This window comes from Rhinatrema bivittatum, chromosome 1 (genome assembly GCF_901001135.1).
Source record: "Rhinatrema bivittatum chromosome 1, aRhiBiv1.1, whole genome shotgun sequence".
NCBI classification, from domain to species: Eukaryota; Metazoa; Chordata; class Amphibia; order Gymnophiona; family Rhinatrematidae; genus Rhinatrema; species Rhinatrema bivittatum.
Window position 1 is genome coordinate 135,851,460 of NC_042615.1, and position 12,048 is coordinate 135,863,507.

A 12,048-nucleotide genomic window follows, 5' to 3' on the forward strand; every position below is an offset into this window, starting at 1 on the left:
GCACGTATCTTATAAAATCCTGGATCGGCGCGCGCAAGGCTGCCAATTTTGGGCAGCCGGCGCGCGCCGAGCCGCGCAGCCTGCCTCCGTTCCCTCCGAGGCCGCTCCGAAAACGGAGCGGCCTCGGAGGGAACTCTCTTTCGCCCTCCCCTCACCTTCCCCTCCCTTCCTCTACCTAACCCACCCCCCCCGGCCCTATCTAAACCCCCCCCCCTACCTTTGTCCACGGATTTACGCCTCCCGGAGGGAGAAGTAAATCCACGCGTGCCGAGACGCGACCCTGGGGCGGTTCCGGAGGGCGCGGCCACGGCCTTGGACCGCCCCGGGCCGAAACCACGCCCCCGGGCCAGCCCCTGAAACGCCACGTCCCGCCCCCAAAACGCCGCGTCGATCGGCCCCACCCCCCGACACGCTCCCGACAAAAAACCCCGGGACTTATGCGAGTCCCGGGGCTCTGCGCGCACCGGCAGGCCTATGGAAAATAGGCGCGCCGGCGCGCAAGGCCCTGCTCGCGTAAATCCGGGCGGATTTACACGAGCAGGTCTTTTAAAATCCGCCCCTATATGTCAAACATTGTGCAGTAAAGGGTTAATGAGCAGTGACAACAAGAGTGGAGCAGAGGATTAAAAAAAAAGTTATATCTCAAAATACATCAATTCAGGAATAAAAAAATATTTAGAAAAATTGGGTTCCAGCACAAATTTTTAGAAACCAGAAGTAAAAAAAAATTTTATGTCGCTTTTCCTTGTTTTTCTCATTATTTTTTGTTTATTTAGAGTATATATATTTCGCTTTTTACCTTCCTTTTATACTTTGTCTTTTTTTCAACTTTTTTGTTTTATCTTTTTTTTTTTTTTGCTTTCCTGCCTTTTCGTTTGTCATTTTTTCATTTTGGATAATATGTAATTATTTTCACCTTTTTCCTCTTCCTGCAGCCTCTCTTCTTTACAGGTAGAAAGCAGAACCTGTCTGCAGTGCCAACAGCTCTTCCTGGACCAATCTCAATGATGGTTGACCTCCTGGGTGTGCTGCAGTGGTGGCCTTGGCCGGCTAGCACCAAGTGCCAATCTTTAGGCACATGGGCAATCTGGCGCCTGGGTATTTTCCAGCCCTGCATCAGTTTGAATAAGTGTTTTTTTAGATAATTGTTCTTCAGAAGCCAAAAATAATTTGAATAAATTGAGCACATATAGAATCTACAGATAACGTGTATTGGTAAGTATCAATGCCTATTTCAAACACTAAAGACAATGCCCTGTGCTTCGTCTATTCTATTCAGTACTGTCATGAATAAAAATAATCTCTTTTGCAAGGCAGCCAAAATATAGTCCCAGGGACAGGAAGATGCTACTTGTATTGCAGGGCATGCAAACAAGACACAATTGACAATATTGAAAAGGATCTGGCACAGGGGTCTGAGCATAGGCATAGTCTCTACATATAGGGCAGGCTGGAGACATCTGACATCCAATCATCATTAAACTATGAAAAATATAAGGAAATATGAGTGATTTCTGATGAGTTTTATAAGCTGTGGCCATGACAGTGATTGCATTTGATAATTCCGGGTCATGACTACGAGTCTCTTTGTTACGTGAACAGCATATGCATTGCTTTAGCAATCGGCTGTATGTTGCACACAGAATGTTTTACTTGGTATCACCCTCCTGCTCTCTTTATTACAAGAAAGTCCTATTATTAAAAAAAACCCATAATGGCTTAAAATTGCTGTATGTCAAAGGATGGTTTGTACTGATAATGTGATGCATTTATTGACTGTGGAGTTTGCTCTTCTTCTGCTGTAACCTCCTGGGGCCTTTCTGGAAATGAGACAATGCATGAATCAGAAACCTTCCAGCTGATCACAAGCTCCTATGTTTCCAATAACAGGTGCACTGTTAAAACTGAATACAACGTAACAATCGTCCTTTATTACTGCTGACACAAACTGTATGCATCCCGGTGAATCACAGCATTTATCAGAGGTAAAAATGCTTTAAAAACCCTCTAAAATGGATAGCAAATGCAATGATATTAGTTTTGAACTGCATGTTTTAGTGAAAGATTATTTATTTGTTTGTTTTAATTTATCCATGCCTTTCTGTTGATGGCTCAAAACGTGTTGCATTATATTATGCTTCTGGCGACATATGTGATTGATTTCAAGAAAGGGACCTTAATATGCAAGGGAGCTCAAGAACAGATTCACCATCTGTGTTTGACATCCAGAGTGGGCACCAAACTCTTGCAGGTGGGTGAAGCAATAACAAACATAAATGTTTTTGCATTACGGATTCAGCCTTATAGAGTTAATTGTTGCTGCATTCATAACTTGCCAGAATCTTGCAGCTCCTTATCCAACACCACCTCAAGAATCAGGAAGGTGCTTTTGTCAAAGGATTTTATTACACAGAGGTGTTTTTTTTTTTCAATTGAGGAAAGATCAAACTAAATTATGTGATGCATGGAGAATTTTTTTGTAACTGGGATCAGCCAAACTGTAGTTCCATATCATAACAGCCATGGATTTATCCCTTGTCGTATTATTCCCATAATGTGCTCCGCCTTTCCTTCTCATCAGGGTCCCACGGGGTGATAGCAATTGCATTAGTGAATGAGGCTAGGAAGGAGGCAGATATGGAGTGAAGTACAAGTTACACACAAAGATACAATTGATCACTCAGTAATTTCAAGCAATGTGAATATAAGCTAGTGAATAGTCATAAATAAATAAGTAAAGCCCAACAGAATTATGCCGCAGGTAACATTCATAACTTCCTATGCTGTTATGTCTTGTGCATGGGAATTTCAATCACTTGGACTTGGCATGTGCATCATTCTTGATAAGCATTTTTGGGAGAATTTTTTCACTGTTGCAAATAAAAACTTAATGGAATCCCTGGAGAAACACAGTAGTTGGACTGAAAGAATGTTTTTAATTACTTAACTTATATCAGTGTTGACCATCCCCTGACACTGGTCCAGCGTTTCAAAATGAACCATTTCTTCATCAGGGTTAACACGGGTTGTCTGAGGTATATACTATGGGTACATTATGTACTTAAACTGATGTCCAAAATGATATCTCCTGATGCAACAAACTGCCACCTAGTTGTGTAACTTAAATGTTCTCCAGAATGCCTAGCAAAAGAGCAGAAAAGGTGACTAGGAAGAGCAGCAAGCCGGAGGCAAAAAGCTGGAAGGCTATGATCACAAACACTCATACTCTTGGCAATAAAATCCCAGATCTTCAGGCCCTAATGGTGGAAGCAGATTTGGACATTGTTGCATTGGATACGGCCATGCCAGGCTATAATCTGTTATGGAAGGACAGAGTGGATAGAAAGGGGGAAGGAGTAGCTCTTTATGTCAAAATCAATATCCAAGCAACTGAAAAGTAAGGAGTGTGAGGTAAGGAAGAAGTGATTTGGACTGTCTTTAAAAAAGAAGATGGTGTTTCCATTTACACTGGAGTGGTCTACAGGCCTCCAAAATGAAGAACTAGACAGAGATCTGGTCAAAGACATCCAAAAGTTTTTTGTTTGATGTAAACCGATACGATGTGTGAACGGTTATCGGTATAGAAGAGACGTTAAATAAATAAATAAATAAATAAATAAATAAAATAAAAGATGGGAAGGAAGGGACAACTGTTGCTAGCTGGAGATTTCAATCTGCCTGATGTGGATTAGAATATCCCTAATGCAGAATCCGCAAGTAAAGAGATAGTGAATGCCCTCCAAGGGTCTCTGTTCAAAAACATAATGATGGAACCCATGAGGGAGGGATGGATACTTGACCTAGTTCTCATAAATGGGTTTAATGTTTCTAAAGTCCAGGTAGTTGCTCACCTGAGCACCAGTGATCATCCGAAAGTTTGGTTCAAAATAGCAATCGGGATGGAGAGAAGTCACACGAAAATCAAAGTTTATGATTTAAAAAAATGTGGGGACATACCTTGAGGAGGAATTAGAAGACTGGCAGAAGATGGGTGAAGGAGAACAACAGTAGGCCAAATTAAAAGGGGCTATAATAAAGGGCCAAAAAAAACTTTATATAATTAAAGTAAACAAAAATAAGCGAAAAAAGAAACCAATCTGGTTATCAAAGGAGGTGGCTGAAAAAAATAAAAGCAAAAAGAACAGCATTCAAGAAGTATAAAGGATCCCAAAAAGAGGAACACAGGGAAGAATATATGGTAAAGCTGAAAGAGACGAGGAAAGAAATCAGGAAAGCAAAAGGTCAAATGGAAGAAAGGTTTGACAAAGAGATCAAGCAAGGTGACAATACATTTTAGTAACATAGTAAGAGTAATGATGGCAGAAAAAGACCAAATGATCCATCCAGTCTGCCCAGAAAAATTCTTATGGTAGTAACGACTGTTCAATGCAGAATACCCCCATATTTTTGTTAAGGTAGTAAGTGCCGCTCTGTGCCAGTTATCCCCAAGCCTTATGTTAAGGATAGTAATATTTACAATCAAAACCAAGCAACTGTCAAATCCATACAAACATTTCTGCTAGCAATACTTTTACAGGGTGAGTATCCTTATTGAAAACTCAGACAGTGCTGCTTGAATGTGCTTTTGCTTTTGGACTCAGCTGTAGAAGCAGTCCTGGGCTTTTTCCCTGTTGTCTGCGTATCAATACCCAGGACTGTAAAAGTCAGAGCCCAGCATTGGCTGTCGCCTGAATCCAATTCCCTTTTTTCCTCCCTGCTGTCAAAGCCGGAGGAAAAAGCAGTTGTGTCAAAAGCATCAAGGCTAATTGGTTAAGGGTAGTAATTCCCATGCCTTCTGTTAAGGATAGTAACTGCACCCTTTTCTTTATTTCCAACCTATAGCTTTAGGGATCTACAGTGTCTTTCCTGTTGCGCAGGAGGTGGACCCTTGGGCTGAGGTGGGGTTGACGCAACCCCTAGGGGAGGCCCTATGGGTTCCCACCATCAGTAGGTAGAGCTGGCTGACTCACTGTACTGTACTGGACTGTACTGGACGAGGCAGAGGAGGCCTCGTCCAGTACAGACTCTTCAGTCCTGCTCTTGCTGTCCCCTGGCTGACCTTCTCATCATCTTCTCGAAGACTTCGGACAGAGGCCCACCTAACTCCAGCCAGTCCTGGTATCCAAAGGCTCAACCCGCAGAGAATGAGGGCTGGTATTGGCGAAGCTCCAGCTGTTCTCAGTGAGTCAGCCAGCTCTGACCCAGGCACCAATAGGAACAAGTCAGACAGGGGGCACCCGAGTGTAAGCAGGCCAAAGCCTGAAAGCCCAAGTCCAGGACCTAGACTGTAGAAGCGTCGTGGAATAGGCTGAAGTCAGGGCAGGTGGCAGACAAGAAGCAGTGGCAAGGCAAGGCCAAGGTCAGGTCTAGGAGATAACCAGAAGCATAGTCAGACAAAGCAGAGGTCAGAACTAGGAGATAATCAGTAGCATCGGTCAGGCGAAGCAGAGGTCTGGACTAGGAGATGATCAATAGTGTGGTCAGGAGAAGCAGTGGTCGGGTCCATGAGAAGATCAATGGCGTAGTCAGGCAATGCAGTGGTCGGGTCCAGGAGAAGTTCAATGGCATAGAGTCAGACAATGCAGTGGTTGGGTCCAGGAGAAGATCAATAGTGTAGTCAGGCAATGCAGTGGTCGGGTCCAGGAGAAGATCAGAGACGTAGTCAGGCAAAGCAATGGTAGAGTCCAGGAGAAGATCAATCCATAGGGATAGCTGAGTAGCACGAAGCACAGGAACCAGGAGAAGAGGAAACCAGGATCAGGAACACAGAAGGAATAGGAACCAGGAACACGAGGAAATCACCAAGGAGGCAACAAAGTACATGTCCAGCATGGAGACCTGTTGCAAAGGCGACTAACAAGAGCTGAGCCCGGCCTTATATATCAGAGCTCAGTGACATCATCATCCGGGGCTGCGGGTTGGATTCCCGCTGCGGCCCCTTTAAAAGGAACAGAGATGTGCGCGCGCGTGCCTAGGGAGAAGCGTAGCGCGGGACGGTGGCGTCTCTCCGCGGACCACGCAGAGAGGCCCGCCTTAGCGCACAGAAGTCAGCTGTGGAGACAGGAGCACCAGGGACGGCCCAAAGATGGAGACGGCGTCCCACAGTCGCAAGGGAAGTGGAGCCAGACACTAGAGCAGGCAGAAGAAGGTAGGAGGGCCTGGCCGCGAGCCTGCTGCGGCCAACACACGCAACATTTCCCATGCTGTTTTGAATTCATTTATAGTTTTTGTCCTAACCACCTCTTCTGGAAGGGCATTCCAGGAATCCACCACCCTCTCTGTGAAGAAATATTTTCTGATGTTGGTTCTGACACCCTGGAGTTTCATATCAAGACCCCTAGTTCTACTGTTTCCTTGCCAATGGAAAGGGTTCAAAGTTTGTGCATCATTAAAACCTTTCAGGTATCTGAACATCTGTATCATATCTTCCCTGCACCTCCTCTCTTCCAGGGTATACATATTCATATCCTTCAGCATCTTCTCAAAAGTCTTCCGATTCAGACCCCACATCATTTTGATCGCTCTTCTCTGGACCACCTCTATCCTTTCCCTAACCTTTTTGAGATATGGGCTCCAGAGCTGTACTCCAGGTGAGGCCTCACCAAGCACCTGTACAAAGGCATTATCACCTCCTTTTTCTTGTTGGTTATTTCTCTCTCTATCCAGTCCTGCATTTTTCTGGCTTTAGCTATTGTATCACCTTGTCACATTGCTTCACTGCCTTCAGACAGACAGACACAATCACCCCAAGCTCCCCTCTCCCACGTTAGTCTTTCATCCTCCATCACATACATCTCTTTTGTATTACTACGCGCCAGATACATGACTCTGCACTTCTTGGCATTGAATCCCAACTGCCAAATCTTCAACCACTTTTCAAGCTTTCTTAAATCACTTTTCATTCTCTCTATTCCTTCAGATATGTCCACTCTGTTGCAAATCTTAGTACCATCTGCAGACAGACAGACTTTACCTTCTATCCATTCCACAATGTCATTCACAAACGTATTGAACAGAACCAGTCCCAATACCAATCCATGGGGCACTCCACTTAACATTGTTCTCTCTTCAGAGTAGGATCCATTTACCATTGCATGCTGTCTGCTTTCAGTCAACCGATTTGTAATCCACTCCACCACCTTGGCACCCATTCCCAAGCTTCTCATTTTATTCATGAGCCTCCTATGTGGGACCGTATCAAAAGCTGTGAAGAAATCCAAGTAAATCACATCAAACGCTCTTTCTTGATTCAATTCTCTTGTCACCCAATCAAAAAAATCATTCAAATTTGTCTGACAGGATCTTCCCCTAGTGAATCCATGCTGCCTAGGGTCCAGCAACCTACTGGTTTGTAGATAATTCACTATCCTTTCCTTCAGCAGTTTCTCCATTAATTCTTTCACCACCAAGGTGAGGCTAACCGGCCTGTAGTTTCCAGCCTCCTTTCTGCTACCAATCCTGTGAAGCAGGACTACAACTACTCTTCTCCAATCTTGTGGTACCACTTCCATTTCCAGGGATCTATTTAACAGGTCTTTCAACAGATCTGCCAGCACTTCTCTCTTGGTATCCTGGGATGTACTTCATCTGACTCCATGGCCTTGTCCAGATTTACTAGCTCTTCCCATACATTCTCTTCTGTAAACAGAGTTTCGTCTATCCCATCCCATCTATGGTCCTGTCAATCAGCAACAGTGCTTCTCCAGGATCTTCTTTAGTGAAAACCGAACTAAAGTATTTGTTTAATATTTCTGCTATTTCTTCAACTCTCTCCACACATTGCTCCTTGTCAGTTTTACTATACCATTTTTAAGATATACCAGAGAAAGGAGGAATGCAAGAAGTGGTATTGTAAAATTGAAAGGAGACAAGGAGTAATGTGTGGAAAAAGAGGAAAAAAATTGAGGAAAAATTAAACAAATACTTCAGTTTGGTGTTCACTGAAGAAGACCCTGGAGTAGGACCAATGCTGGCTGATAAGTGCATGGGTAGGAGTGGAGTAGATGCAACCCCAATTACAGAAGATAATGCATTTGAAGAACTAGGAAAACAAAGTGGACAAGGCCATGGGACTGGGTTAAGTACATCCCAGGATGTGCCAGCGGGACCGCTGAAAGACTTGTTCAATAGATTCCTGGAAATGGGAATGGTACCACAAGATTGGAAAAGAGCGATAGTGGTCCCGTTTTGAAAAAATGGCAGCAAAGAAGAGGCTGGAAATTACAGGTCGGTTTGCCTTTCCTCCATGGTAGGAAAATTAATGGAGACTCTGCTGAAGGAAAGAATCATGAAATATCTACAATCTGGTGGGTTACTGGACCCAAGGCTACATGGTTTCACCAGAGGAAGGTCCTGTCAAACAAATCTGATTGATTATTTTGATTGGGTGACTAAAGAATTAGATCAAGGAAGTGCGCACTTGATGCGATCTACTTGGATTTCAGAAAAGCTTTTGATATGGTCTCACACAGGAGGCTCATTAATAAAATGAGAAGCCTGGGAGTGAGTGCCAAAGTGATGGAATGGATTACAAATTGGTTGACTGGACAGGAGACATTGTGTAATGGTAAATAAAACTTACCAAGACAAAATAGTATTAAACGGAGTGCCTTGAAGATCAGTTTTGGGATCAATTTTATTTAATATCATCGTGAGCAACATTGCAGAAGGGATAGAAGGAAAAGTTTGACTTTTTGCAGATGATTAGAAGATCTGTGACAGAGTAAGAATAAGATCTGGGATTCATCATTCAAAAAAGCCTCATACTGTAATATTATAGTTCTTCAGAGTCCCTTGGAAATGTCCTTCCTAATGAGGCCACCCAGCAAAACATGGCCATCGGGGGACCAAGCCTTTCTATATTTTGACTGATTCAGTTTTATTAATGAACTCTGATATTCTGAGGGGCGGGGGAGGGGATCAATATTGATTGCATCGTGACTTGCTGGACTTTATTTTGGGATCTTAGTGCTGAAGCCCTAAAACCTTGTACAGTTTGGGACCTTGATGCTGAAGTTTGCACAGTTTACTGGATTTTTGCTGCACTACCTTTTGATTGGCATAATAAACACGGCTTTTCCTCATTTGAAATTTGTTTTTGTTTAGCTATCCTTGTGGGCATCTATGCCACAAGAGTGTATAGAAGTTAACAGTGCTAACAGGTTCTATGCTGAGACAGAGGTTTTCCCCTCATGGGAACCCTAAATGGTCTTAAACACACATGTTGAGGAGATTACGTCCTTATTTAAGTGAATCTGATCAGAGGATTGTGATGCACTCGTTAATATTAACATCCTTAGATTATTGTAATGCACTTTATCTTGGTCTCCCGCAGAAATCTATTAAATCTTTACAATCCATCCAAAATTCTGCTGTATGTACTGTAGCAGGGATTTCGATCCAAGAGCACATTACTCCTTTTTGGAAGAAATTTCATTGGCTACCCATTAAATGGAGGATCTCTTTTACGATTTTAATGTTGATTTACAAGGGATTGCATGGTCTAGTACCTGCAAACTTCAATGCTGCATTAAAGATTTACTGCCCAATTAGGCCTTCGAGATCCGCAAGTCAGAATTTATTAGAAGTTCCATCTTTCAAATTGATAAGATTGGATGAATCCCGTGAGAGATTATTTTATGTTCAAGGCCCAGAACTTTGGAATTCTTTGCCCAGTGGGCTAAAAGAGGAATCTTCTCTTTTGAAATTTAGAAAAACGACAAAGGGTTTTTTATTTTCTATGGCCTTTCCTGAATGATGTGCAATAAAGTAGGAGGTAGGTACTGTATTGACAGCATCTTATTAAATAGATAATAGATCAGTGGATAACATATCCTAACTTATAGTATAATACAGTGGAAAATAGAACGATGTAAGGATAATGAGAATGTAAGGTGTTGGGGCAATGACTTGAGAAAGAAAGTATTTCTCGAGTTCTTGAATTGTTGATATATCTTTGTTTTGTTGTTCATGTTATTTTTATTTTATGTTTATAATAACTATAATTTGTATTATAGATGTTAGGAATGTTTTTATTGTTAACCGCTTAGAAGTAATGATTTGCTGTATATAAATATAAAATAATTAAATAAATAAACAGGGCCGGATTTTAAGAATTATGCGCAGGCGTAGATTTGTGCGCGCAACCCGGCACGCACAAATCTACGCCCAATTTTATAACATGCTCAAGCAGCCGCGCACATGCTTTAAAATCCAGGGTCGGCGCGCGCAAGGGGGTGCACAATTGTGCAACTTGCGCGCGCCGAGCTGCACAGCCTTTCTCCGTTTCCTCCGAGGCCGCTCTGAAATCGGAGCGGCCTCGGAGGGAACTTTCCTTCCGCCCCCCCCCCCCCACCTTCCCCTCCCTTCCCCCCCCTACCTAAACCCCCCCTTACCTTTAACTTATAAATTGCGCCTGCCGGCCAACAGCCAGACTGCGATCCCGGGCACAGCAGCAAATGTCCGCTGTGCCTGGAGGCTCCGTCCCGCCCCCGGCCTACACCACCCGGGATCTCCCCGCCCACTCCCCACCCCCTTTTTCAAGCCCCGGGACATACGCGCGTCCCGGGGCTTGTGAGTGTCGCCGGGCCTATGCAAAATAGGCTCCGCATGCGCAGGAGGGTTTTAAAAGGGTTACGCGTGTAACCCTTTTAAAATCCGCCCCACAGTGTGTAATATCTGCTGGAAGTGCACAGGATGTTAAGAGGACAGGAGGCTATCCTGGAGCCAATGCTGGAATATTCCAGAGCTCTGGGTCATCTGTGTGTCAGAAGGTGTTATCTGCCTTTCTTGACAGGCAAGGGGGTGCATCTTCCAGGGCCTTGGTCATTGAGCAGAAGTGATAAAAACCCTGGCTCTACTGAGTCTGGAGTGGCTCCAGATTGCAAGGGGAAGAGACTGGTTGGAGCTGTGATCCTCTCCGAGGATTACAGAAGGGAGCGGCAGGAGTGGAGCAGGGATTTTCCTCAAAAAATCCCCAGAGGTCTGAGGAGAAAGAGCAGAGGGTTGCAGTACAGCCTGGAAGTTAAAAGATAAAGCCTGTGCTTAACTTTGGCAAGAACTTATCTGGATTAGGAAACCCAAGTGTGCCAGAGGGAACTCATTTTGGGGCTCAGAGGATCTGAAGCTGCAACAGAAGGGTTTTTTCTTGAGCTGAACATTCTTGTGAGTAACTGTTTTGCTAACTGATGAACGTAAAGAGAGGACCAGGCTAGGTTGTGCAACAGAGTAAAGAGATAGAAGAAACCAAATAACCAGAAAACCTGTGTTGCTGTAAGAAGAAACTTATATAAAGAGAGGAGTTATAAGGAGAAGAGTTAAAGATTTTCTGGAACTGTTATTCTGTTTAATTTCTGCATCTAACTCAGGGGTTGGGAACCCATGGCTCGCGAGCCAGATATGGCTCTTTTGAGGGCTGCATCTGGCTCGCAGACAAGTGTCGCCACACTTTCCAGTCCCCCGCTGACCCAGCTGCTCCCCGGTCCTCCTCTGCCCGGGCTTAAAATGCTGTCAACCCGGGCGGAACGCTGCCGGACAGCTGGAGTCAGCGGCACCGGCGTGCTCTCTTCTTCCCGCCCCCCCCCCCCCCCCCCCGCGGCCCGGAAGAGGAAGTGGAGAGTATCGGGTGCCTGCACGGCAAGAAGAGGCCACGCTAGTGCGCTCGGCATCGGCCCGAAGAAAAGAAGACTGCAGCGTGGCTCGGAGGAAAATGAAGAGCTTCAACCGCGGCCGATGGGACTCCGCCTCCGCGAGGGCTGAAAATGAAGGAGGTTAGCGTTGGGAGGAGGCTGCTGCTGCCGTGAGTTCCCGGGGTGGGGGTGGGGGAGAGAGAGAGTGAATGAGCGAGCAAGCATGTGTGTTTGAGATCCTGTGTGTGTGAGTGAAAGATTGCATGTATGTGAATGATTGAGAGCCTGTATATGTGAAAGAGAGTATGTCTGTGATTGAGAGCCTGCCTGTGAGAGACAGAGCATGAATGTAAGTTTACCATTGGGAACCTATATGTGTAAGTTTGTGATTGAAAACCTGTTTGTGTGAAAGAGTATGTGT

At 44.4% G+C, this 12,048-nt stretch overlaps 1 protein-coding gene across 4 annotated transcripts in view; it reads right to left on the bottom strand.

The window, feature by feature from the left end:
- Positions 1-12,048, bottom strand: part of KIAA1211 (KIAA1211 ortholog) — a 323,042-nt gene that overhangs the window by 165,755 nt on the left and 145,239 nt on the right. The window contains exon 2 of one of the 4 annotated variants that reach the window (XM_029587312.1): positions 917-1,111. The exons of the other annotated variants lie outside the window; for them this stretch is intronic. The gene's annotated coding sequence lies outside the window, so the exon portion shown is untranslated. The remainder of the gene's footprint in view (positions 1-916; positions 1,112-12,048) is intronic. 4 annotated transcript variants of the gene reach the window in all.